The sequence below is a fragment of the Martes martes genome (genome assembly GCF_963455335.1).
Source record: "Martes martes genome assembly, chromosome: 1".
In the NCBI taxonomy this organism is placed as follows: domain Eukaryota; kingdom Metazoa; phylum Chordata; class Mammalia; order Carnivora; family Mustelidae; genus Martes; species Martes martes.
In genome coordinates, this window is record NC_137888.1 from 99,270,899 (window position 1) to 99,294,152 (window position 23,254).

The 23,254-nt window shown below is 36.6% G+C and overlaps 1 protein-coding gene across 4 annotated transcripts in view; it reads right to left on the reverse strand.

The window, feature by feature from the left end:
* The window catches only part of TBL1XR1 (TBL1X/Y related 1), a 171,416-nt gene that overhangs the window by 70,743 nt on the left and 77,419 nt on the right, over window positions 1-23,254 (reverse strand). For 3 of the 4 annotated variants that reach the window (XR_013966654.1, XM_080800551.1, XM_080800550.1), the window contains exon 2: window positions 11,029-11,097. The exons of the other annotated variant lie outside the window; for it this stretch is intronic. The gene's annotated coding sequence lies outside the window, so the exon portion shown is untranslated. The remainder of the gene's footprint in view (window positions 1-11,028; window positions 11,098-23,254) is intronic. 4 annotated transcript variants of the gene reach the window in all.

Genomic DNA, 23,254 nt, shown 5'->3' on the forward strand with positions numbered 1-23,254 from the left:
ACCCGCAACATTCATAAGATACAATCCAAAATTATTTAACATACACAGGATCAGGAAAATCTGACCAATTCACAAAAAAAAAAAAAAAAAAAGACGAGAATGAGACACCAATCTTGAGATTATTCGGATGTGAGAATTAGCAAACAAAAATGTTAAGGCAGCTATTTTAATCCATCCTCCACAAGGTGAAAGTATATTAACAGAAAAGACAGAAGCTCTCAGAAGTATAAAAAGAACCAAATGGAAACTTTACAAGTTGGAAAAATCTAGGGAAAAAAATGATTTGACAAGTACAAGCACAAAGGAACACGAACACTGAATAACTGATTTCCCAAGAAAGAAAATAACACAAACAGATAAGAAAAATATCTAATTATAATAAAAGAAAAATTTCCCAACATTTTGCATCTTTAGCACCAAACAGTAAACAAAACACAAAACCTAGACTAAAATGCTTTAAGTCTCATTATTCTATCTTCTCCTGAGATCCTTTGCAAGCTCTCATGATTCACCTCTGAAAAACATTCTGATTCTCTATGGTTTGTAGAATACAGAATTTTAAAGAATGCTAGACTACCTGAAGTTCATCTGGTTCAAGTCTTGGTTCTGTAACTATGACAAATGATGAAATGGCATCACTTCTCCGAGCTCTAATTCCTTCTTCGTAAAATTAGGACCTACTTAGTGAGGACAACTTACTTAGCTTTATAATGCAGACCCGTTGTTAGAGAAGGCAGGTAGTTAGGCTCTAACAGGATACCTGGAGGTCAGCACCGAGGGAGTCACAGCCAGCTGTGGGGAACATCAGAGGCCTGCCTGGCCACACTCCACATGAAACCTGATCAAACCAGACAGGCCCACGATGGTGGATGCCACCACAGGGAAACCACCGACCCAATGACGAAGAAAATTCACAAAACCCTCATCCCCACTCCAAGTAATGGATATTCTAACCCCTAGTTAACAACCTTCAATAAAAGACAGAAACCCAACCCCACCCTCCCCCCACTGCCCTGGCTGGCCCCAGGACATGCAGCCCACATGCTCCAGTTTCCTCCCATCCCATCTCTCACATCTCCAGAGTGTGTACTTTCACTTTAATAAACTTTCTTGTTTGTGTCATTCACCCCCTGTGTTGTGTTTCTGTCGCTGAATTTTCTTGTGACAAGACCAAGAACCTTTGGTGACGGCACCTTAGGAACACAGGCTGGATCGCTCCCCTGGTTCACCTGGCAACACCATGATCTAAGTCTAGGAATGCTCTAAAGGTCATTCCTGTTTCCCCAGGCCTTAGCATTAGCCAAGTTCTTCACTGCTCTGATTACTTGTTTCTGGCAGATAAGGAGAACCCACAGGTCAGGAAGCTATGACTAGCAAAGTCTAGGGCAACACTGTCAACACACATACAACGTAAGCCACAATGCAAACCACATTATATAATCCTAAATTTCCAGTAGTCACATGAAAAATTTAGAGAGAAATGGGGCAATTATTCTAATAATATATTTTACTTAACCCAGTATACAACCCAATAAAATACGTATGATATATACATATATTTAATCCAAATGGGGTTTCTTATAATCAATATTTCAAAATCAAGATTATACTATACCTTGTCTTCAGAATCTAGTATGTATTTTATGTTTACAGCACATCTCAGCTATGACTAGTCGTATTTCAAGTGTTCAATACCACACATCGCTAGTGGCTACACAATATACTGCAGGTCTAGATATGGAGGTGGAAGGGCGAGGGGAAAGGGACACAATGGCAAACAAGGGCCATGGTGTCTGGATGAGTCACAGAACACACACGCACACACACAAACTACAGACCGGTGGCGATAAAAAGGACAGTCCTACATGGCAAGAAGATCAGAGAAAGTTTGTTTTTTGAAACAAATTTACATCTCTACGATGAGTAGAGCCCACTTTAAGGGGGGAAAAAAAAGATACAAAAATGACTTCCATATCATTTCAAACTACCTGAATTTAAAGTATTTCTTTTTATGAAAGCTACTGTTTACGTCATCCTATCCACAACTGTGGGCAAGAAATATCATGTGGGGAATATATTAAAAGGCATTATAAAACCAAATATTTCTCAATTAAATGGTTTTAAAGATTTAGGGAAGGAAACCCAAAATATACTTCAAAAGTAGACAATATTAACATCAAAGGTTTTATTGTGACTCAGTTTCTGAAATTTCGGCCAAAATATCATATCCCGGCTTTGAACGAAAGCAACAAAAAGCCTTAAGTAAATTTACAAATACCGAAACCTCTCTATATTTTTAAAACAGATATAATTTCTTTTGTTTTGGACAGTACAACAATTTTATTCCTTAACTGTTTCTCATGCCAAAAAAAAAAAAAAAAAAAAGTGATCTTTGTGAGAACCTAGGGTCCCAACCTAGTTTCATCTTGCCACAGTTTCAATCTTCTCAGAATTGCAGACATACTCAGGAAAGGACTGTGGAAACAAGACCTGGTTCAGAGTGGACTTTACAATTGATTATCTATGTGATTATGAACAGGAATAATGGATTCCTCATCTATAAAACAGAGATACTAACAACCTCACAAGGTTAGAGAGAGATTTAAGCAAGATATTTACTAACACAGAACATTCACTACACCTTCCATTTCTGGTCTGATTTTTATTTACTTTATCATTTATCAAAAAACTTTTAAATCAAATTTTAAATCAAATTTTTCAGTGTCTCCTATACATTTAAATTATTTCTGTGTAATGTGTTCTAAATTCACAAACCCTTATGTCCCTAAGTCATTTTTTAAAAGTATCAGATTACAAAGGGCACCTGGGTGGTCAGTCCAGTAAGTGTCTGACCCCTGATTTTGGCTCAGGTCAGGACCTCAGGGTCATTAATTCAAGCCCTACATCGCTGGGCTCTGAACTGGGCTCAGCACTGTTCGTGGAGCCTGCTTAAGAGTCCCTCTCTTCTGGAGTCTCCCTCTGCCTCTGCTCCACACTCTCTCACTCTTAAAGTATCAGATTATAATGAACTCAAAATGATCCCATTAAACATCTGAATAAAAATAAACATCAAATCAGACTGTCTTTTACATAATATAGTGAAATAAGAACTTTAGCATCTTCTTCTTTTTTAAAAAAGATCCTCCTTACAGGAGGAAAACAGCAATCAGAGGGAAGGAGAGAAAATAGTCAATGAGAAGGATCTCTATTCCAATGAACCAAGGGAAAACAATCAAAAGATATGACTGAAAGCATAAAAAGGGCCAACAAGCAGAAGAGAACAAACAGTACACCTATTAAAACCAAAAATTCCTGTCTTTTACATACCAAACTTTACTAAGTTAATTTCTTTTGGGAGCAAGAAATTAAAAATTAAGTAACAACAACAACAATAACAACAAAACGCATTACTATGCACTAGAAAGATACCTGGATTGATGAAAGAAAGGAGCAGTGGAAATAAAGAGACTCCTAACGGTTTCAATGCACCCAAGAAACTTGCAACGGCCTGTAGGCTTAAAATTTTATGGCTATCTTGCTAATATGAAAGCATGTGGCCCAACCCTGAATGTGTTAGAACCTAGTAAGACTGAATTTAACATAGTCTGGGTAGTTTGAGAAGTCAGAAATACTTAGAAATAAGGCCAGAAAACAATCAGAAATAGGACACTTTTTGTTTTAATGTTATTTCATCAACCACCCATCCTTCTACCTCTATGTGGGTTTTAAATTCTTGCTCTCACTCTACTCTGAGTCCCTTGAGGTAAGAAGAGAGCTAGGTTTTGTTTCTGACTGTATTAAGAAGCTATGGTGCCTATATTAAGAAGCTATGGAACTGACACCAAAATTATGTGACGCATAAAGATAAATTTTTAAATAACAAAAACAACCCACCATAACAAGTTCTACTACAACATTTAATATAAGACTTAAACCCACGTAAGAATCCAAGTTTTCTTTGACTTTCAGATGATAGATAACCACAATCTTTCAGGTCCCATTTTAGTTATAGAAGCCTCAACATTATGTAACATCATCCAATGGTAAAGATACAGGAGATCAATTAAATATAACTCCAACATGTATATGCTCTCCTTTTCTGAGTTTATCTTTTTTTGTTGTTTTTAATAAAAGATAAACTATACATTTTCAAAGAGACAACTGCTCAGACATATACAAAGGCATAAGCCCTTCTGAAAGAAATTGAGCCTGTATGTATTTTCAGCTTCATCCATTAAGGGGGGAAAATACCCTAGAGACTAAGAGTTTTTCAATATATCCATTTTACTACTGATCTGAAAATTAGTTCTCCAGAGGCAAAAATTCTCAACCAAAAGAAAATACTTCACACAATGCCATCTATATGGTAATGCCATCCGTTCTTCACATTTAATAACACTTCAAAATTATAGGACAGTGAAAGATGATAAATAACGACAATAAACTTTTTTTTTTTTTTTTTAAGATTTTATTTATTTATTTGACAGACAGGGATCACAAGTAGGCAGAGAGGCAGGCAGAGAGAGGAGGAAGCAGGCCCTCCCGCTGAGCAGAGAGCCAGATGCGGGGCTCGATCCCAGGACCCTGGGATCATGACCTGAGCTGAAGGCAGAGGCTTTAACCCACTGAGCCACCCAGGTGCCCCTAAACTTTTCTACAACGAAAAGAACAAATTAATTTACAGATGATATGATTAAAAAGTAGACAGTAAAAGAGGGGCACCTGGGGGGCTCAGGTGGTTAGGCATCTGCCTTTGCCTCAGGTCATGATCCCAGGGTCCTGGGATCGAGTCCCACATTGGGCTCCCTGCTCAGTGGGGAGTCTGCTTCTCCCTCTGCCTGCTGCATTCCCCTGCTTGTGCGCTCCCTCTCACAAGTAAATAAACAAAATCTTTTAAATACAGAAAAAAATAAAAAAAAAAAAGTAGATAGTAAAAGGGAACAGAGATCATTGCTTCTTGGGAGCTACCTGGGAGGGTCACAACTCTTTGGAGCCTTATCTTCAATCTAGCAAGCCACAACTTTTATCAGTTCTCGAGTTCTGGTTTTATCAGATAATCAAGTTCTAGGTGAATAGATGTTAACAAAACACACTAGAGCAACATGAGAACGAGAAGAATGATTTACTAATTCACACTGAGAAACACAACTGCAGCCTGGAATATTCACTAATAAACAAGTGTTGGTGGTACCTGGTCCACATCTTGCCACTCAATTTCCTTAGAATCTAAGCAGCTTCTTTCCACAAACACCTGAGGGTCAGCTCTGGCCGGAAGTTAGGTCAGGGAGGATTTGGCCAATGAGCTGATGCCCTCCTCATTCCACAGCATAACTCCACCAATAGGGAATGAGAGTTAATAGACAAATTACTACAGCTTCATTGGCCCTGGAGTGCAACAACTCAGAGGCATGTTCTAGTCTATCTCCCAAGGTACAGGATGTGAGCCCCAAAAGTCCACAACAGTAACCTACTCTTTAAGGCAGCTGTCCTGGCCTCTTTGTCTCTTATTTCCCCACTACTCCCCACCCCCACAGGAACTTTCTGGGTTCACTTTTCAAGTAAAACAGTTCTTTCAAGGGTCTCATTCCACTGAAATCAAATCTAAGACAATTGGTCAGCATGGTCATTTTTTCTTAGTAGGAAAATCTTACTGTTAAGCCAAATTAATTTTAAAAAGTTGTGGGATGACTACAAAATCACAAAAAGAGAAAATAGGAGGTCTAAAAAACTGGTCAAAAAAAAAGAGTTGACACATTTTCTTGAAAATAAGGATCTATCTTTTGAACAGTTCAAAGTAGAGATACACAAACAGCTGTAAAACATACAAACTGATTCAAATTAGAACTACAGTGAGATACCATTTCTCATCTATCAGATTAAACACACACACACACACACACACCCCCAGAAAGTTCTGACTATACACTGTTTGCAAGTGAGTAAACAGGCAACCTCACACATTGCTGGAAGGAATTTAAGATGCCATAATGCCTAAGGGAATTTGGCAAATTGCCTTAAAAAATGCATATTTATGATCACACCTAAAACTCCCATTCTTGAAACAGATATGGTACATCCATGTAAAAGACTATCACACAGCCATGAAAAGGAATGAGGACTGACTCCATACAGTGCTATAAGATGATCTCCAATATAAGTATATACACGGGTTTGCTTAAACCCGTGTATATACTTACACTAGCAATTACAGATAAAAATCGGTTACCTAGAAGGGGAGTAAGAAAATAAAAATGTACCTTATTTTGAAGTAACATAAATGTTTTATATATAATTATAAAACAAAACTATCAAAATATTTAAATTCTAAATACTAAAAATAAAATGAAATAAAAGGACCTTACTATATAACATGAAATATTAAATTTCATATTTCAAATATTTATTTCGTAAAATGAAATAAATGGACCTGACTATATAATAAGATGGCAGAAAAATTGTGGATTTTTCTTCCAAGTGGACTTACTTCAAGTACTATAAAAGTAATACTTTGACTGTAAACTTCAGTGGGACACAGGGTGAAATTTAGGAATCATATTAGTGCTACTGGTTTAAATATAGAAATACATATTAAGATAAAAATCAGTATTATATATGACAGTTCTATATGCATTTTATATATTTTAACTCACATGTTTCACTTATATAGTCTGTATTTTATACTTTAATAATATATGCTATTTTCTATTACATTTATATTTAATAATACATAATATTATAAATATATAGAAGAAAAAAGTTTATGTAAAAGCCAACTTAAAAAGCCTCCTTGGCCAAGACCATTTGAGCATCACAGTAAGAATAAACACTGCAATGCAATACACATATAAAATATTTAAATCCACAGGCCCAATGATACTTTCAAAAAAAAAAAAAGTCCTCATTGGTCTACTTTCCCAAGACTCTAGGAAACAACTAAATAATTTGAAAACTGGTGAATAAAGGAAAGAATCAAGTATTTCGTATGCCTTTCCTGTGCAAACTGTGCCACAGAGTAACCAAGTATCTGATGAGGAAAGTTTCTCCCTACAGAGATATTACAGGTCATAAATAATGCCTTGATATAATTAGGATATCAACATCTTGCATGTTCTCATTGAAATAAGAAATCTAAACAGTTGAGCAACAGTGACCTAATATCACAGAGACAACTAAATATGTACATCTTCATGGACTTAAGGACCTTCTTATGAAATATTCTGTCACCCTGACACCACAAAATAAAGAAAAACCTGAATTAGATTAAGCTCTTAGATATGATTGCTGATTTGCAAAAAAGCACAAGGGAAAGAGAGGCTTTTTACTATAGGGATGCAATTAACAAAACACAAAATGAGGCACCTCACATGGTAAATAAATCAAAAGGGAAAAAATGCAGTAATAAAGAGACAGAAGAGGAAGGAGTACATACCAACCAAATGTAATATATGGATTTTGTTGTGATTTTGTAGAAACAACTATTTATGAGCAAATGGGGAAAACAAACTAAACGGCTATTTAGTAACATTAAGAAATTATTTTCATGATCTCATATCCATTAGAATGTTCACTATCCAGAAAGAAAGGAAGTAGGGAAGGAAAGGGAAGGGGGAAAGAACGAAAGAAAGAAAGAAAAGGAACACCACCAAAAATAACAAGTGTTGGAAAGAATGTAGAGAAAAGAAAAATCAGAACTCTTGTGAACTTTTGGTGGGAATGGAAAATGGTACAGCCACTCTGGAAAACTGTTTGGAGGTCCCCATATGATCCAAGAGTTTCATTTCTGGGTATATACCCAAAAGAAGTAAAAGAATCTTGAAGAGATATATGCACACACATGTTCACTGCAGCATTATTCACAACAGCCAAAGATGGAAGCAATCTAAATGTTCAATAACGAATGAATAAAGAAAATATGGTATATGTATATAATGGAATGAATTATTCAGCCTTTAAAGAGAAGGAAATCCTGTCACATGCTGCATGCTACAAAACTGATGAACCTAGAAGACATTATGCTAAGTAAGCCAGTCACAAAAGACAAATACTGTGATTCCACTTATACTGTATAAAGTAATTAACATCAAACTCAAAACCAAAAATTAAATAAAATGGTTGTTGCCACCTGCTGCCAAGAAGGGGAAATGGGAAGTTTTTGTTCAACGGGTATCAGTTTTGTAAGATGAAAAAGTTCTAAAGAACTGCTGTACAATGAGAATATAGTTAACACTACACTTAAGTATACTAACTGCACACTTAAAAATATTTAAGATAACAAATTTTGTTTTTTACTACAATTTTTCAAAAGTATATTTGAATTCCTTTTCAAATAAAAAATAAATTACTGTCAATTTTTAAAGTATGAAAATGGTATTGTGGTATATATTTTTAAGTAGTCCATATCTTACGTAGATACATATTAAAATATTTATGAATGATATGTGGTACATGTATTGGCTCCAAAATAACTGGGGGGGAAGGGGTGAAAAGAGACATGGAACAACGGGGTTAAAGATGAAACAAACTTGGTGATTACTGCAGCTGGGTGAGAGTTCATCATGCTATTCTGTATTCTTCAGTATATATGTGAAAATGTGCTCAATAAAAAGTTAAAATACTAATACACACTTGTTGGCCAATGGCTTCTATTAATCAATGAGATATTTGCTGAAAAGAGTATGCAACATTTATTTAGGAAAGTAGCTGTAAATCATAAAAATGTAAGGTACAATTAGAGTTAAAATAGCTTGTACCTAGGCAAGTGAAGAGTAAGCAAAAAAGTTATTATGAATCCTCCATCCTTATTTGTATCACAAACAAAGTTGAGGTTGGGGGTGGTAGAGAGAAGTTATACATTCCCACAAAGCATTCCTAGATGGCATTTTTAGGGGAAAAAAATATATATAGGATATTATGTAGCACAGGTTTCACTAAAAACCTGGGCATCTCTCAGGTTCATGAGAAAACTACCACCATGAACCAATACCTATAAATGTATTAGCACATCATGCAAATGTGTACAATGGCTGTGGTGTCCTCAGACCACAAGCAAGTTTTTTGGTAATCTTGGCCTTCTTCGTCTCTAACACTGACACTAATTTAGAACCAACATAAATTTCTGTGATCATGACTTAAAAATTATTTCAGGACTTCTCAACAAAATTGGCAAAGGAGTTGGAAATAATCTGATTTGAAATACAGTCTAAGAGCTGTTCCAGAAAACACCACAATGTATAATTTCTGTGAGGGGCACACTGAAAAATTCACTTGAAGATAAGCACTAAGAAGAGAGAGCCCTGGGGAGCCTGGGTGGCTCAGTGGGTGAAGCCTCTGCCTTTGGCTCAGGTCATGATCTCAGCGTCCTGGGATCGAGCCCCGCATCGGGCTCTCTGCTCAGTGGGGAGCCTGCTTCCTCCACTCCTTCTCTCTCTCTCTGCCTGCCTGTCTGCCTACTTGTGATCTCTAACAAATAAATAAAAAGTCTTTAAAAAGAAGAAAAAGAAGAAGAGAGAGCCCCTTGCACACAGCACCAGAACCTCAGATACTCAATAGGCCTGCTTAATGGATTCTCAAGGGGGACATGCCATAAATTGTTAAGGCTCCAACAATCAAGAAAACCAAGAGATTTCAAATGTGAACTTCAAACATAAAGCCAAGGGCAGGTAATCCAAATGATGGCGCTGATTTACCACAGAGCTGTTTCTTGCATGAGAAACTGGAATGCTCCAAAGGAAACAGCAGATTTAACATTGGTTACTGAGTCACCCAAACACCTTAAAGAACCCAGCAAGCGTCTCATAAATTAACGAAGAACCACAGATCCTTCATGCTAGGTAAGGCCGTACAAAAAAATTCTTATTTTCTTCAACATCTGCCATTAACTGCTGAGAGAGAGAGGCAACAAGGAGAGAAATCTTCCTTTTAAGAACATATTGACAAGTTCATCTTTAAGATGAATCACTTCCCTAGGAATATGTTCACAGATAACTCATCTCATTCACTTATCCTGGTTCTAGTTAATTTTTGTAGCTTTTATTTCAGACTAATGCATCTACTATTTCCCACCAAGTTCTATGAACCTTTATCAGTTTCTATAGCTACCTGATTTAATGTTTACAATAAAAGTTTGATTCAGTAAAATGATTAAAAATTTTAATAATGTACTATAGAAAATATTTTGAAATAGATCATTAATTCTAACAAACCCAGAAAGTAAAAATTCATTCTTCTACATTTATTGAACTCTAAAATACATACCAATACCATTTAGATAAGGAATTAATTTTTGAATGGGAGAATCATTCTGATTTTACTTACCAGTAATGACATCACCTAGTCTACAGTGAGAATAAACTTTAGAAATCTAGTCCGATTTTATCATCTAATTTTACAAGTTTCTGCCAAAATCCCAGACATACACAGAAAAGAAAGCAAATCTCAACTCCTACAGAATGGCTTTTCTGCTGTATAATATAGTTCACAGATTTTTATTCCACAGAGAAAGGTTTCTAAAATGATGTTTTTAAATAGTAACAATGGCTCTCCTGAAAATCATTCACTCACTAAAAACAGGCAGACCTTTAGCCATTTAACTGCCCATTATCTGTAAATATTAAGATAAATACAACACGCAAAAAGACTATTTTGTAAGATGACTGACAAAACACAAAGAGCTATTACTGATGTTATAACCTCAACACGAAAATTCTATTCACAAAATATAGCCCACTTGTTAAAACAATATCATTGCTATATAATATTTTTCATCCTGGCAACCATAGCCAAGATTTTATCCATAAAATCTATGGATAATGGAAATCTCCAAACTAAGGGTTCACCCTTTTCTTTTTTAATAATAAAAATTACTTTAAGTAATTACACACATTTTTAAACCATTTCTTTACTCCAGAACAGAGATGTATTTTGTCAAACTGTGAGAAACTTTAAAAATTCTTAGTAGATGCTGACAAATAAGAGAATAATAAAAAGACCAATTAAAATACTAGCATTTGGAGTGGGAGGGATTCTTACCATTGGCAGTGCATTGATGTGGGGATGTGCAATTGAATATCCGGTACCGCCAATCACAAGTTTCTGATGCTGAGAAAAAGGAGAGTAAAATATTCAGTGTGCCCTAAAACAAGTTCAGCTTAAGAAATTTCACATACCAAATACTCATGTATCAAATTCTATTTATGTCTGTAAGGTCCCCATCACCAGTGATTATCCTTCTCTCCCTCCACAACTGTTATCAGGAGCAACAGCAGCAACTTTTGAGTGGTATGTGGCAGGCCCAGAATCTTTACAACATTCCTAGAAGGCTGACACAATGAACAAAATGATAGTGGAAGAGATGAAACTGCACAAAGTGCAATTTTGTACACTTCACCCTGATTCAACTTAACTTGCGCAAATATTACTACAACAGGGCCCAGGACAGTGTGTTCATAATCTCTAATCATGAGTCATGAAGACTGGTATCAACTGGTCTTCTACATATTCTGTTTAATAAAGACAAATTCATGGTTGGTTTCAAGTTCAATCTCTTCAGAGTTTATGTTTGACAGAGTTGACGCAGTCCCCTGAATTGCTAAGCCACAGCCCGCTATTTTCTGTGAGCCTTCTGTGTCAATATACAAGCTGTTGTTCGCATATCCTGCCAAAGTGGCAGCTCTCGAGTGGAACACGGACCACGGACCACGGCAGACGCCACCATGTGCTGGGCCAGAGCACAGCTTCATGCTAGAGGGCAAGTGGACTGCCACAGAAAGGAAAGCAGGAGCTTTACCGCCAATACCTCACTGGTGAATTAAGTCAGCAAACACTACAAAGATAACTAACCAAATACACGGAATAAATGGAGAAAGAATTTAATCCCTTGACGTCTGCTCCTCTCTGATCTGATCTTTCATTGACTAGAACTCTCATTTGTGCTCGCTGCCAACTCCATGGCCATACTAAACAAGTGCAGTGCTACTACAGAGCTTCCAGGAAGTTACAATTTTAGGAATTAAAATAATATTTATTAAACATGGCACGAATACACTGAAATTATAGATAGCTACGTCAACACACAATATCCCACCAGTCATTGGCGCTTCAGAACACTGTAGTGAGCACCAAGGTGTTTTGGCACGAGACCCTGGTGAACTACTCAGTAGACCCTTTCTAACACCTACAAAGAGAAATGTTCTACAGACATCATGATCGAGTCCAAACAAAAACTAAATTAGAGTTACCACTAGGCTCTGTTTACCTCTGGGTTATCTGTTACAAATATCAGTTATTTTATCATAAAGATTTCATGAATTTTTGAGTTATAAGCTATATAGGGCTCCTTGTTATCTAAAAACTGGCAGGCGGGGCCCCTGGGTGGCTCAGTGGGCTAAGCCTCTGCCTTCCGCCCAGGTCATGATCTCAGGGTCCTGGGATTGAGCCCAGCATCCGGCTCTCTGCTCAGAGGGGAGCCTGCTTCCCCCCTTTCTCTCTCTCTCTGCCTGCTTCTCTGCCCACTTGTGATCTCTCTCTCTCTGTCAAATAAATAAATAAAATCTTAAAAACTGGCAGGCTACAAAGTATCAGAGAAAAGTTTTGCATATATCCGTTCTACTTATTTATAAATAATTAACATGTGCTGCTAAATTACATACATCTTAAAACACAGAAAACAAAAGTTAAAAAAAAGATGTGTGCTCATATGTCAAATATCCTTCTTGATAATCTCTTATGATTTTAACCATCTTCTAAAATGATTAGATCATGGCAGGTAAAAAGCTCATTCTAGTAGTTTAAAGTATCAATGCTATCATTACCTTGTTTCCTATTCACATTTCTTATATTCAGGTTTTTTTGTATAAATCTTTAAATTATTAGTCTGTTTTGGGAGGTCTGGTAGAAACTAGATAATATAAGCCATCAATCAACAAGATCAAACATAAGTAAACTTATAAAAGTAAGCTCAGACACATGGCAATTCCCAGAAAAGGGGTGAAGAAGGGCTGGGAGGGTCACTGCTGCTGGGTGGAGCTCCCACTCTTCACCTTAGACAGGACTTTCTGACATCGGACTGAATAAAAGGTACAAATCTGAACCCCTATGTCAAATATTAATAACATTTAGTTTTTAAAATTTAAAAATACACAAAGAGACTAACAGAGCCCTGTACTCCAATGGATACTTATTTTCACTACGAGGATGTATACACACATACCACACAGAAACTCACACCAATCTATCTACCTTTGGAAAATCCTAAATTAGGTCATTCCAGTTGCTAGTCTTTCTTGTTCCTCCTCTGCTTGATTCTCTCAGTTTTCTCTTACTTTTCTGTGATTAGTGAGTCTTTCTTTCATCACTCTCACAGAGGTCTCTAATTATCCTTTCTCTACTTTTATTTTCTTCATTGATTCATTTAGTTTTTCCTTTCAGACTATACCCCCTTAAGGGAGAGGGTCATAACAGCAATTTAATAAACATTTAAGTAGTTAAATAAATATCTGATTCTAAGATTTGAAGGGTACATAAATTGGTGGAAAACGGTATGTCAACAGGTACACCCATTTGCACATACAACACAATCTGAAAAACTGAGGAATTTCCTTTTTTTTTTTTTTTAAAGATTTTATTTCTTTATTTGACAGATCACAAGTAGGCAGAGAGGCAGGCAGAGAGAGAGGAGAAAGCAGGCTCCCTGTGGAGCAGAAAGCCCGATGCGGGGCTCGATCCCAGGACCCTGGAATCATGACCTGAGCCAAAGGCAGAGGTTTTAACCCACTGAGCCACTCAGGCGCCCCGAGGAATTTCCTTTTTTAAAAAAACTGATTTCTTTATTCCACAGAAAGACTGTTTTGTGAGTAGGAGAGACAGAGGAAGAGAATCTCCAGCAGACTCCCCGCTGAGCATGGAGCTGGACATGAGGCTCAACCTCATCACCAAGATCATGAGCTGAGCTGAAACCAAGAGTCAGACACTTAACCAACCGAGCCACCCAGGTGTCCCAAAACAGAGGGATTTCAAAAATACAGATATATGATATATGATATAATATGATCTGATATTTCCTGGGGCATATTTTGGTTTCTACATTAGCTGTTTTCCTAATCAACTCATTTATTTAGCCATGTCCTGGCCATTTTGTGCATTTATAAAGCATATCACACAATTCTTCAGCTTATAAAATGAATTATTTGAATTTTAAAAGACAGAATTCTATATCCTACAAAAAGATTACAAAAATCTAAGGTGTTTTTAAGATAATCTGACAGAATATATATTAAAACTATTTGTACTAAAGTAATTCAAGTTGTCCAAAAAAACCAAAATGTGTATCCATTACACTTGCCTTTATAATCACACTTGCCGCACATCTCCTGCTCTTCACCATAGAATGTCACCAGTCCCTCCGTTTTCTGCACACTTTGGCTGCCATGACGTAACTCATTCATACCAGAAATTATCTTCTACTATCATTCTGGCCACAAACCTAGTCCATCTCTTTCGAGGCTCAGCCCAAATCCGCTTTCTCCCTTGATTATTCACCCCACTACCCATTGAGACACATATGAGCCTCCTTTATTACAACTGTGTAGTGCCTTATACTCTTATCATGCCTCCCCTACCGGACCTCTTGAGACCAGGGACTTACTTGCTCACCTTGCTGTACCACAAAAGACCTAAGAATAGTGAACAGAAAATACACAGTTCTTAAGACCCATAAGTTGACTAAGTATTGTATTGTTCATAATATAACATCGGAATAGGTACACATGTATTTGAAAATAAAACACAATAGAGACTATTACAGCACAAATTAATTATATTGGTAAGGGGCAACTTACAGTGGATTTTTGTTTTAAAAATGTTTAAGAAAGCCTGGCTATTACCAGTAATTTTAGTACCACTTCTAGGAAGTAGCAAATAAAGGCTGATATTTAGCCATTAAAAGAAAACTCAAGAGTATGTGATCAGTCACATTATAAAATTAGTGTTAAAACCAGCAACTACTTTGTGTACTACATAAACTAAACCCATTTGCTTTACTTCTTGTAATGCGGTAAATGTTTGTAGGCTTTGGTTTTATATCCAAATACAAAGCTTTGCTTTTACAATCTATATTTCAGGACATTTTACCTGAAGTAGATGGAAGTATTAATTTCAGAATAGAATTTCAGCACAGAAATAGACACTAACTCAGCAGACATCTAAAATCTACCCCCTACACATAATTAGGAGAATATTTTTAAGATGCAAAAATCCTTTTAAAACAGCACAACAGTATATTCTGACTGATCTTCAAAATTATTACGCTTGAGGGGTGCCTGGGTGGCTCAGTGGGTTAAAGCCGCTGCCTTCGGATCAGGTCATGATCCCATTGTCCTGGGATGGAGCCCCGCATCGCATAGGGCTCTGTGCTCAGCAGAGAGCCTGCTTCCTTCTCTCTCTCTCTCTCTGCCTGCCTCTCTGCCTACTTGTGATCTCTGTCACATAAATAAATAAAATCTTAAAAAAAAATTATTACGCTTGAAAAGTTAATGGATTATGGGTTCTTTCCCTAGGGAAAGGTACAAGCAAAACAAAAACATGCTTATAATTTAGTGTAGCAACATAATCTAATCTAGAACCTAGTTGCCAGAAACAAATTCAAGAAATTATACCTCGTATCCTTAACAAATAGAAATTACAAGTGAATTTAAATTTGTGGAGAATTTGGGAAAATCATTCCAGGAATTAAGAGAAAAACACAATAATCCTAACATAATTAATCTGCTAAGAAAATGTTTATTAAATGAACTTCTTGGCAAAAGAAAAGTCACAGATAAAGCCCAAATTAAACTGCTTAGCATATGACTGAAAACACAACAAAAAGTAATTACCTGCAAATGGAACAATAAAAAATATATATAGTTGTAAAACAAAAACTTTCAACTGCATCTTCTCAATTCCACTAATGCTTCACTAAAGACTTTATTAGTTGTTTTCCTCCATATGGCAATTTCTAGTAACATACTAAGCATTCATTCATCAAGGCCGCTAAGCATCTGGATGTCTGCACTCTCCTCTCCCCATTTTTATCTCCCACCCAATCACGTACACTGATAATATTCTGGGAATCCAGATGATGAAGCTAGTGGAAAGGGGGAAAGAGATGTAACAGAAGAATATCTTAAGGAAACCAACCCTGAGGTCAGAGTGAAAGGCAGAATGGTACAGATCAAACAGCTCTGTCATCACTGGCTATGATTTTCCACTTCCTTTTGTTATTTAGGTGACTCAAGAAAAATGGATTCAAAAGCTATATATTATGATCCCATTTTCCTAAAAATTAGATATACTCAATACCACAAAACCGCATCAAAAACAACTTAAACATGCGTTGGTGTCTAATCATCCTATTATTACTTAAGTCAGTTGAGTTAGTTTCATTGGTTGCATTATATGCAGCTGAATTCTGTATTAAATTTATATTAAAAAAATTACTGTGCAAGAATAAGACAAACAGCTATCAAGTACCCTGAAATCTGCCTGTCAGAGAGTAAGCAATCCAATTAAAGACAATAGAAACACAAATTCTCTTAGAGAAAGCCACAAAGTTTTTAAAATTAAAGTTTGGTTTGGGCAGTTTCAAGTGTTACTGAAAGTCATATTTATTTTTCAGGCACGACATCTACCCATCAAAAGTTTCCAGTTCACTAACTTTCAAAACGTGAAGAGAATGTGAACATGTGAAAAGGCTTAGATTCAAACTTGAGTTGTGATACTAGAAAGGTGATATAAAACATATGGATAAATACACACTATTGTCAGTTGCTTTAAAAATAAAAGTGAACATATCAACAAAGAAACTATAATTTCCTTTTCCAAAAAAGCTGCTACTAAGTTAATTGTGCAACTTCTAATTTATGATGCCTTAAAAACATGACAGACCTGACACTGTTTTCTTCTTATCACAAAGCTGGTAACAGCTCAACTTTTTATTTTTTAAGTTTGGGAGAAAGAAACAAGTAGAAGGGTGACGAAAGGCAATAGGAATAGTTCAGGATCTAAGAAGTAACAGGATGCGTAAGAAAAATCAAATTTTGCCTGTGACCACATATGTAGGTAGGTAAGTACCTCAGCACCCGGCAAGTTAGAAGAAAAAACTGATACAATTCCTACATCTTATTAGGTTTCTCACTCTTCCCAAAGGTTAAATATTTGATTCAAGATACTAAGAATTTGAACAGCTAAATTAGGACAACACAAAAATCATTCTGCTGAACAATACATTCCCAGCAGAAATGAAACAGTTTTGCCAGGGATGTTGCATCTTTGATTAACAGAAAGATTGTTCTAGAATCTAACATAATTGTGACACAGCAGGTCCCTCACTCAGATATAACTGGCCTAGAGTAGAATTTGCACATCAGACACATGAAAAGCTCCCCAGGTGATCCTAGTGGGGGTTAAAAACCACTGGACTGGGCACGTGGGTGGGTCAGTGGGTTAAGCCTCTGCCTTGGCACAGGTCATGATCTCAAGGCCCTGGGATCAAGGCTCTCATAGGGCTCTCTGCTCAGCAGGGAGCCTGCTTCTCCCCCTCTCTGCCTACCTGTGATGTCTGTCAAATAAATAAATAAAATCTTAAAAAAAAAAAAAAAAACCACCACTGGACTTTGTGGCAAGAAAGGGCAGAATGGGGTTTTACTAGTCAGATTCTAGTAAATAATCTATGGGCGGGATGAGGAGGTGGGGTGGAATGGAGGGATCAGTTCTTTCAAATATTAGCACTGCAAACTGACTACTTCTCAAAACTAGGGTGGGAACCATACTGTATCAAGTAAATTAAAAGTTTTATTAATTTGATTTCAAGGTTAACAATAAGAAACAAAAGATAAATTCAACCTCTCTCCCTAAAAACGAATTAGGAAAGAAAGGACAATAGTGAAGACATCTTAGAAAGAGACCCAGTAAAAAGACTACAAGACAGAGAAGTTATCATTTAAAAAGCACAAAAGGAGCAATGCTGATACTTACATTTAGATAAAGAGTTTCCCAAGTGAGACTCTTTATGTGACAGTATTGTAAGCAGTAGGTAGGAATTAAAGAAAGGTGTTTTTTTTCTGCTCAATATGATGGAAAACTGCCACACAAATCAACTGAAATGTTCGAACAAAACCTATATATATCACTCAGCACGAATGTTCCTACAGTGCAACGTGGTAAGGGGTTATACATGTGCCCTGTCCAATTCCTTCCAACTCAGCTTTCAAGTGTACTATTAGGCCCATCAGTAGCTTCTGTGGCCACCTCTGCACAAATAAGACTCCAGGCGGACAAATTAAGAGGGGAAAAAAAAGGCTGTCCTACAGTACAGGGGGTTAAAGAGCCTGCGCTGTGGAGCCACACAGATTGGGCTGGACTCCCAGGCTCGGAAACGCTGCACACTAGCCAATCAAAGGCAAGTTACTTAACCTCCTGGTACCTCAGTTTTCACATATGGAAAATAAATTGTTTTAAGAGTTGAATAACTTGATATTTGTAAAGTGCTAAACAGTGCCTGTTTAAGATTCACATGCAATCATTTTTAAATAATATATATAAGTAAAGGGGTGCCTGGGTGGCTCAGTGTAGATTAAGCCTCTGCCTTCAGCTCAGGTCATGATCCCAGGGTCCTGGATCAAGCCCTGCATCAGGCTTTCTGCTCAGCAGGGAGCCTGCTTCCCCTTCTCTCTCTCTGCCTGCCTCTCTGCCAACTTGTGATCTGTCAAATAAATAAATAAAATCTTAAAAAAAAAATACACACACACACACACATACATGTAAGAGGAGCCCTTCCCTCTGAAATGACATAGTGCCACACCAGAGAAACATCGTAGCTGACAATGGTGGCCCAGATGTGAGCACCCACTTGCTCCCTTGGCTGCACACTTCTATGCAGGGTACAAACTGCCCATTCATATTCTGCTGTGCTATGTACTACTGTGACTGGAGAGTCCCGTTACATTAGATCTTTCATGAGTTCATTTATAACAGCATTACTCCTCAAAAAAAAAAAAAAGAAAAAAGAAAAGAAACAAACAAACATTGATAAAACATTTAGGTTAGAACAGATCTGGAGTGTGCCCAAACACGACAGTTGTCCTGTGTGACCACACTTACTAGTGTGATAACACCCAGTGACAAAATGACCACACCTGACCCTCTGTCTCAGTGAAGCAGAGCCTCTCAATCACACCTGTAAACTTAATCTTCAGCTTCCACTTTGTAATAGAAAAGGATAAACTTAACTCTTTTTTTTTAATTAAAAACATGCCAGCAGATAATTACTTAAATGAAAACTGTCATTCTGAGGTGGCTGGGTGGCTCAGTCAGTTAAGCGTCTGACTCTAGACTATGGGCTCAGGGCATGATCTCAGGGCCATGGGATAGAGCCCCACGTGGGCTCCTGTTGGGCTTCGAGCCTGCTGGAGATTCTCCCTCCTCTCCATCTGCCCCTCCCCCCTTCTCTCTCTACAAAAAAAAAAAAAAAAAAAGTCATTCTAAGTCTTTTGAGCACAGAGGAAATAAATATATGGACATTATATTAAACTAGATATTAAGCTGAGAATTTTTAAATGTTGTTATTTCTATTTACTACTGAAGGATATAAAAGTCAGTCTTATTTGTCTTTACTAAAAGTATTTCCTTACAGATTTTCACATGAAAAAAACATAGAAACTGGTTGCTTTGAGCTTGTATTTCAGAGACTGTTATAATCTAGACAGTACCAATAAGTGTTTTGCCTTCAGTAAATCAAAACAAGCTCATTTAATTACAATGTTTCTATCAAAAAAAAACAAAACCTATCAGGAATACCATCCTTAAAGAAATCAGGGCTGGCTATCCTTTCTCTTAATGTAATTTACTCTAAACATATGACAAATGATGTATGTATAATTCTAAAATATGTCAAACTGTTATCTGATGTTGGTTTGCCAAACTGGTTTCCATTTAACTGTTTTCACCAAATTTAAAATGAAACATTTAAACAAGCAAATACAAGCCATGTTGTCTGCCTGATCCACTCAGGACACACAAATACAGAGAAAGGGATACAGATACAGACACACACACACACACACACACACACACACACACACCCCTCTCTAGGGGACATGAAAAGAAAGAAGACCACTTTTCTTAAGTAATTTCAATTTATTTATTTCAATACAGAACACAACTCTCCTCTTACTGCCTACCACTCAAGTTAAAATAAAGTACAGACTGCAACTAAATGAATACTACAACTGCTTAATCTAACTTTTTAGCCCTTCCTCAGCAATGGTCTAGAGGCTGGCAAACTATGGCCAGAAAGTTAAGTATTTTTGGTTTAGCAAGCCACATGGTCTCTGTTACAACTACTCAACTCGGCTATTATAATGCAAAAGCAGCCACAGAGGATATATGAAGGAATGGGCATTACTTTTTCCAGTGAAACTATTCATACACATACGCGTACAGGGCAACAAGCAATATACTATGTTGGCTACTGAAATAATTCCCAAAACTGTCCAAAAGACTACCAATCCAGGATGAAATTCCCAAAACTGTCCAAAAGACTACCAATCCAGGATGAAGCATAAATCTACTATGACCTAAAGATATATTTAAAAATAAAAAATCAAACTAACCAACGAAGTAAAAAATGAATTATTCAAGCATTCTCCGCTGAAACCATATAACCATTCTATGGGAAAGAAATTTTCTAAATCATTCAAATATCTTATGTGACACCATACAGAACAATGAAGTTCAATTAAAAAAAGTATTAAAACTTGAGTAGTTCTCTGTGATCAATCTTCACTTAAAGGACAGTAGAAGTAGAATGGAAAGAACAGCTACTCTTTCTATTTAAAAGTTCAGTTCTTTCATATCATATTCATATAACCATAAGCGTGCCCTCATCTGCAAAATGAGGCTATTGTATAAAACTATACAGATAGTGTATTTGATAGCCTGACCAGTATGAACAGAGTTCAGTTTATTATAAAACAATGACAACTATGATTTAAAAATAAGAGCGCACCAACCCTATCAAGTCCCTGAATATGTTTTCACGCATAATACTAATAAATAGCAGCTAATTATAAATGCTTAGTTTAAAAGGACATGAAAGGGTTATGAATACTACAGTATTAAAAGAAAAAAATTCAGGTTCTAAGCAAAAAAAAACAAAAACAAAAACAAAAAAAAACCGTATATGACTTACCATGAGATCATAAAAATGGGAAGTATTTTAAAAAAGCAAACAACAAAGAAAGAGAACAATGAAGTCACAGAGTAACAGACTAATCCTGGAAATAAACCCTCTTCACTAGAGCAAATGGAAGCAGGAAAACATATAGGCCGTAAGTTTTGCCCAAATCAGCTGATGTTCATCAAGGAGTGAGTGAGAAGAAATGAGAGTTATTATGCATATTATAAATTAAGAGAAAATGAGCTTGTATTTTAGTTTTTTGACATACTTTAATGATAACTGAACACCAAAAATCACTTTTGTAATGTGAACTACAATGTTATTGCAAAGATTTTTTTACATTTTTTTTTAAACAACCCTGTCATAATATAAGTAACAAATACGGGAAAGAAACAAACTGTGTATTTGTTAATTATTTTTTAAATCAACTTCATAAAACTACCTGTAGACAGAACTGCATTTTTTTTTAAGATTTTATTTATTTATTTGACAGAGATCACAAGGAGGCAGAGAGAGAGAGAGAGAGAGAGGAGGAAGCAGGTTCCCTGCTGATCAGAGAGCCAGATGTGGGCTCGATCCCAGGACCCTGGGATTATGACCTGAGCTGAAGGCAGAGGCTTAACCCACTGAGCCACCCAGGTGCCCTAGACAGAACTGCATTTAAAACAAAATGTCGATTTTCTTATCTTTTCCCAATTCTCTAACATTGAAGCAACTAAAGATTCCATCAACAAAGGACCTACATACTAGAAATGAACTCTCTCCATTAGTGATACTTTAGTTACTCAAGAAAACAAACCAAAAAGCCAAATTCATCATCAGGAGATTAGAAAGCAACATAACTTAAAGCCTATGTTTTATCTCTCAGCCAAGTTTGATGGCACAGCTGTCATTGTTGCTGTTGCTTTTACTGACTGTTAAAGAGTCATCCCACTATAGACCATAGAACCATAGTGGGAAGAAAGAGGAAACGAGAGGGGAAGAAAAGGTTTATTAACCTTTCTACTAGACTGTTAATTTTTTAAAGTTAGCCCTTTACTAACAATGGAACAAAACTTACTAGAATACATCAATAAATAATGATCTTTGCCCTAGCAGAATTTGAATTCCAGCATAATTTAGAATTAAGTGTTATGTAGAAGTTGACAAGCTATGAAAAAAGAACAAGTCCAAGTAGAGTAAGGGATTCAGGACTTTTTTCATGAGGAGGAGGTGGTGCCCCCAGGTTGTAGGAGTAAGTAAGATGCTCAGAACCAGTTTGCATATCAAGTGAGAGCTGCGAGATGCTCAAGAAGCTACTGTATGTTCTACATTCTGCATGCAGGCAGTCATATATGAAGATGTGTCTTACCTTACTCCTGTCATCTTACTGTCATTTTCCTGTTTGTTGGAAGCCATACCTGGAACATCTATATTTACCAAATAAGTCATTTACGTTTTAATTACTCTAATTTTTTCTCTGAACTGTCCATTCTTGCCTAGATCTCCTGTATATATTAGAGCTGTAATTCTAGGATAAATATCAGGCATCATAAATGACAGGTTTATCTAAATACTTAGCATTATAGGGGCGCCTGGCTGGCCCAGTCAGTAAACCATGAGACTCCTGATCTTGGGGTCATGGATCTGAAACCTGTGTTGGGCATGGAGATTACTTGAAAAAAAAAAATTTTTTAATAAAAATAAAAAATTTAAAAATAAATCCTTAGCACTATAATAATATGGTGGTCATCATAAATGCTTTCAAATGAGAAAGAAGATAAGCTAAATTTAAAAAACTTTTGTAGGGACACCTAGGTGGTTCGGTTGGTTAAGTGTCAACCTTTGTTCTGGCTCAGATCATGATCTCAAGATCTTGGGATGGAGTCCCACCTCTGGCTCCCTGCTCAGCAGGGAGCCTGCCTCTCTCCCAGCTTGTGTGCACACACGCACCCTAGCTCGCTCTCTGACAAGTAAAAAAATAGTATCTTTAAAAAAAAAAACACACACACACGCAAAACTTTTATAATTGTTTAAGCCCAATTATTTTTCATACAAGCATTC